This window comes from Gobio gobio (assembly GCF_949357685.1).
Source record: "Gobio gobio genome assembly, chromosome: 21".
NCBI lineage: Eukaryota > Metazoa > Chordata > Actinopteri > Cypriniformes > Gobionidae > Gobio > Gobio gobio.
Window position 1 is genome coordinate 27,579,230 of NC_137117.1, and position 6,248 is coordinate 27,585,477.

The following is a 6,248-nucleotide window of genomic DNA, read 5'->3' on the forward strand; positions in this document are numbered from 1 at the left end:
TCTTGAGTGAAGCCTCAGGTGAACGGCTGGAGGCCTCTGAGCAAAGATGATGTTTAGAATGGAAAGGTAATGAGATAGAACTTATGAGCTGTGATGTCTGCTGAGTTCAGGTGTGAATGACGCCCACAGCTCTGAGAAGGGCCCCTCTGTGCTCATTCAGCAGCACTGCCTCTGGGTTAGAACGGGTTACTTGAATGCGATTTACATAAGTACCTCAGAATTCTATAACCAAGAAATCTTTCAAAGCGCAAAGCGCCTCAAGATGAGGTTCTTTAAGCATCATGTCTAGTTCGCAATTCTAAATGATTTACATCAAGCTGTGGATGCCCCCAATGACCTTGCCTGATCATTCAAATCAAATTTTATGGCATGACACATTTAGTTTGAATTGCATTACACTGAAGGCATTTGGACTCATTCAAAGTCCTTTTAAGTCAGGGTAGTGGACAAAACTTTTTTTGGAGGAAAACATTTGTGGAAATCACTTCTTTGGAAAGGGGGGGGGTTGCACTTTATTTTAAGGTGTCCATGTTACATTGTAATTATACATTTAAGTACTGAGTAATAAAAGTGAATTACCCCTCTGGGCCTCTTCGGTCTAAAATGACTGAACATTTTTAAATTTTTTGAAATATAAAAATGTTTTGCTTCATCAGAATGGGATGACACTTGGTGACTTTTGTCACATTAGCTGGGTAAACACCAAAAAAAAAAAATTCATGGACATGATTCGGATATGTTAAATAGTCAGGAAATAAAAATCCACTCTTGGACAAAAATGGCCGACATAAGAAATGAATGAGAAATACGAAAACTCAGAGAATCCTTTGATGGTACAAACTAGCAGCCACTGTGAAGGAAAATAAGTGTACAGCAATGAAGGGGTGACTCCAAAATATCAAGAGTGCAAAATAGACACATCCAACCCCCCAACCTCTCCGTCTGCATTTAACAAAGCTCATTGTCATTCTAACCATCCTTGTTGTCTGTCTCTGTCTGTAACAAGGGGACCACGAAGGAGTCAAGTGTGACCCCTAAAGGAAGAGTACCAGGTAGTAAGACATGTACTTACTACTTACTATAGGTTTAGGATTTGGGTGTGGTTTAGGGTTAGTTGTATGTAATTATGCACAATTTATAGTAGTTACTATAGTAACCACATGCAATGTATAACAAGGACACTGTAAAATGGTGTTACCAAAAAACATTTACACGCATGTGACTCCATCGACATCTTGGGAGCAAAAGAGCAGCTGGAGATTTCAAATAGGGCATGCAGGAAAAAAAGAAACGCTACATGATTTCAAAGATCACATATGTTGGTCTCAAATGTGTCATGGCCTAAATGTCAAGACACATGAAAGGCAGCAGGGCTTCTGTCTGCTGTTTAGGGATAATGGCTCTGAGGTTCAAATGGGCATGTTTCCTGATGATCCTTTTTTTCTAGAGGAGAGGTTTAATAACAGTGTAATTGGTCTGTTTGCAAAACACAATGCTTGTATTCTTGCAGCCCCAAAAGGGAAAAAATACTATTAAAGATATCGGGGCCAAGCAGAAAGACACAAGCTGAGGATCTGTGATCCTCTCCAGCACATCCAGGCTGCGGAAACCCTGGTGTCCTTCCAGCTTTGTTAACAAAGTGACTTCTTGGTTCCCAACGTTCTTTGTCCTGACATTTTATTAGCAAGCATTAATGAAAAACATGCACAGTAATCAAAACAGCCTTTCAGGATGCTAAAGCCTTCCTCGTTACGAAAACCTGTATAATTTGTAGCACACTTGCACATAATCCTGTGCTTGCTGTAAAATACACACTAGGTCAATTATTATTATTGTTCTCTATTCAAGTCCTCTTAGGCTTCTATATATAGAGTCTTCTCCTCGTGAACAGTCTTTATAATCTGACAGCAAGCAGACTTCTGAGGGAAGTTTGAGAGATTCTAGTAATCCTACTTGTCTCATGCTTAGGGAACATTATTCATCTCCATTAGTCACTACACACACACGCATCACACTTAATGCTTTAATTCGCCAGTTTCCTGCTCTGAAGACACTGGCCCACGCAACTCACAGAAACTTTATCAAAGCTAATATTCAAGTTGTTAGCAGCAATTTTGTATATATTTTACTGGATAAGAAGTCGAAAGTATAATAAAAAATAAAGTGATAAGATAAATGTGATTAAGTTCTCTTTGTGTAGATTATATATATATATATATATATATATATATATATATATATATATATATATATATATATATATATATATGTATATGTTAGTGATTTTTATTTTATATAAAATATATATCGTTTAAAATTGATGTGATCTTCCTGTTAATGTAAATTATATTTTTTAACAATCATGACTGTAGTTCTCTCCTGATTACATTTTTTATAATTTATGGCCGTTTTTAACACTGCATGTGGTAGCCTATAAAGTAAGCCTTATATCCTAAAAAGCTGCAGTATAGAACAAAATTACATACATCTGGAGTTTTTGAAGCCACCCAATAAGTAGTACAACTCACAATGTCTATTGTAACAGAAAGTACAACAAACTTTTTTCTAACTCCCAGCTGAGCTGAGCATATAATGACACATTATTTCTAAGGACCATTGAGTTGGCCAGTGCAATTGGTTATCCGATCTGCACGCAAAATAACCTCAATTTGACATAATTGTACAGTCATTTTGAAAACAGTGCTTTACTGTCTAAGTGGCCACCACAACCAACAAAATTCATGCTGCTCATGTTCCTGCTGGGTTTTCAGATGACATCTGAGTGATTTTAGCTTGCTGTATATACTGTGAATAAAGCAAAAATGTAATTTACTCTTAAGTCCATCTCAAAATCTTCCCCAGCCGTGTGATATGAATGATACATATCATCTGTTGTTCCTCATGAGTTTTGTAGTCACTGCAGGGGACCATCTATAAGGTGGTTACAGAGATCCATTGTCGACTGGACTCACTAACTTGATGGCATAATCTGTGACTGGCTCAGATTCCTCCGCTTGAGAATAAGAGCACTGAGGATACATTTTTTTCAACCCAGAGGAGATCCGTATTATCCTTCATATCCTCTTTGGCCCACGGACAAGCTCTGTTCTTTCTTTATTCAGCCTCAAGCTGTTTTCACATGTAAAGCGGGCTCTGCCATGGAAGCAAAGGCTGGCCTACACACATCCTCACAGACATGCAAAAATATCTCATATTCTCTCTGATTCTTTTTTGTCAGACTAGTTATTTTATTTTAGTTTTAAAGAAAAACCTGTCGTCAATTGGATGAATTCCATAAATTAAAATGTCAAAGTTCAACAGCAGAAAAGAAGGGAAAAAAAGTCATTCTTGGATAAAGCTTTAAATAAGAAATAAAGCCCCTAAAGAGACATGATCATGAGGGGGCAAAAATTTGAAACTTTGCTTTGAATGCAAAATTGGTTATGTAAATAATATGAGGTGGGAGGTCTAACTTTATTTCAAAACTTTTGCAAGCAAATTTAAAGTTTGTGGAGGAATGCAAAAGTTTTGCCAGCAAATGGAAAATCATTGAAATTTGATAATTGTTTTCCCTCTCCTCTCATACTTTTTCCATCAACATGTCCATGTAAGGGCTCTGATGTTATATGCTGTGAATGTGAAAGTTAAAGTCACAATTTTGAAATATATTACATTCCTAGCTATAAAGTCACAATTATGGGAAACAATGTTGCAATTGAAAGAATTACGAGTGTTAAAGACAAACACTGTACAAAATTATTCTGTGGTGAAGTAAATACTACAGAAAAAAAAAATTATACATGAACAAGTTAGTACAGGCAAGAATTGTAAAAAACTAAGTAAATGCTATATTAGTACTCAATTCAAGCGCTTAAACATCAACGTTATAAAATTAAGTAAAACTACTCAAATTTTCTCAAACATGTGTTCCCTTCATGCACTGGGGTTTGAATAGTTAATGAGGTTGATTTTCCGCTGTTTTCCAGCTGTATTTACACTTTTGTATATCATTGCTTTTGTTGTAAGGTTTAGTAACTTGCCATTTTGTGACATTTGGAGTTCATTTTCTACTCAAAATGGCGCATTCATACTCAAAAACAATCAACTGAATGTTACTATCACGGTGTATTGTAATATTGAGGTCTCTGTGTTCAGGTACGGCGTTACTACTATAGATATGGTATCTACACAATATCTATTCTGTTATTTACTTAGATGTTTTGAAGTAAAACATACACTTTAAAAGTGTGGTTTAATTCAGTGATTTTTTTTTTTGAGTCAAAAGTATTGGAAAGGAAACTTCAACCAGTAGAAATTACTCAACCTTTTACTGGCCAAGTACTTATTTTCTTTGTTAATCTTACTTAACTTTGTTAAGTAGAGTATGCTTGATTCCATATGTGAAGTTTACTTTAAAAAAAAGGTGTGCAAAAACTTTACTTAAAGGGATAGTTCACCCAAAAATGAAAATTAGCCCATGATTTACTCATCCTCAAGTCATCCTAGGTGTATATGACATTCTTCTTTCAGACGTACACAATCAGAGTTATATTACAAAAGTCCAGGCTAATCCAAGCATTATAATTGCAATAATAGTTGCTCTGTTTTTGAAGTCCATAAAAATGCACCTGTCCCTCGAATAACGTGCTCCACGCGGCTCCGGGGTGTTAATAAAGGCCTTCTGGTGCGAATCGATGCATTTGTGTAAGAAATATATCCATATTTAAAACTTTATCAAGTAAAGTTCCAGCCGATTGCCTTCCATGGAAAAGTGTTGAAAGTTGAAAGTGAAACTCAAGATGCATACGTGACGTCATGACGAACGTACCTGGTTGCGTTAGTCTTTCGATCGGCAGAGGACCTTTCAACACTTTTTCCATAAATTGAACACAAAAGGCGGTCGGCCGAAACTTTACTTTATAGCTATGCACCTGCTGTCTAAATAACACAAATGAATATGTCAAAAACACAAGGTACAAAAATAAAATCTAAATTAAAAAAATCTGTCTATCTGTGTTGTCCTCTTTCTGCCCTTGTTCGGCGACAGCAGCTTCCTGTGTTTGTTATTAGAGGAGCAAGAAGGGGGCAGCGGCTCATAAACCCCCCTACAGGACAGTGAATCCAAATCACAGGGCATTCCATTATAGAGAGTGAAAAGAGAATGGAATGAGTGAGAAAAGATAAAGCACACAAGATACAAGATTCTCAGTACATTACTGCATTGCATCCATCCACAAGTGTAGTTTCGCTGACCACTGAAGAGCTCACACAATACAGACCTCAGATGAAGAGGACAGCTGACAGAAAGACGGAGGTGGAAGAAATGTGAGCAATGAATAAGTAAACAGTCTCCAAAATTCATGCGTGTACATGATGGAGTGGTGAATTTCAGGTGTGATATAAGAAAGGACTGTTTAACCAACTATAAAAGGTATTCATGCCTACTGACATTGAACCTCTTTTCTATAATTAGTGCACATATCATCAGGAAAATGTTTTTTTCCTTGGTCTGCTTCAGAAAATCTACCAGTTTCAGTTCTCATTCCTCCAGCTAGTAAGTGGGTGCTGGCAGTAGAATTAACTAAATGCTGAAATGAATAACAGCGCAGGTTGCCAATGATAAATAGAAAACAGACCTGAAGCAGCATCATCATGAGCTAAACTGTGTTTTCTCTAGCTCAGCATTACATGAATTAAATGTGCATGTCCATAGATCATGATGAAGAAAAGTAGTAGTTTTCATATTAGATTATGTAGCTCTCTACTGTCCAACGTTAGGGTACATTTTAATGCAGACTAACGTCCTGCCTGCAGCTTTCTCTGGAGTGATTCACTTTATTGCAGTAGACTGTCTCCTCAGAAAGTGCTATACTTATAAGGCCACAACTACCGCTCAAACAAGTAGCCTACAAGTTGCAGTGTGTAACTAAGGTTAAACAGTTTCAAAATGCAAAAGACAATGCAATGACATAATAAATATACTAAACACTACACATACAATTTAAATACCCTGCAATTGTAAGCTACTTTTGGTATACTAAATTGGTATACTTAAAGTCTGCTAAATTGGAACAACTAATTTTGTACTTAATGTTATCCGGAAGAAGGCCTGCTGAGGTCCAACTAAAGATGAACTTAATATATTTGATTGTGCTAAAGTGGAACTATTGCAACTTAAGGTACACTTTAAATATATTTCATTTAAAGACTGATATCATACAGTAATCATCATCATACTATCCTTATTA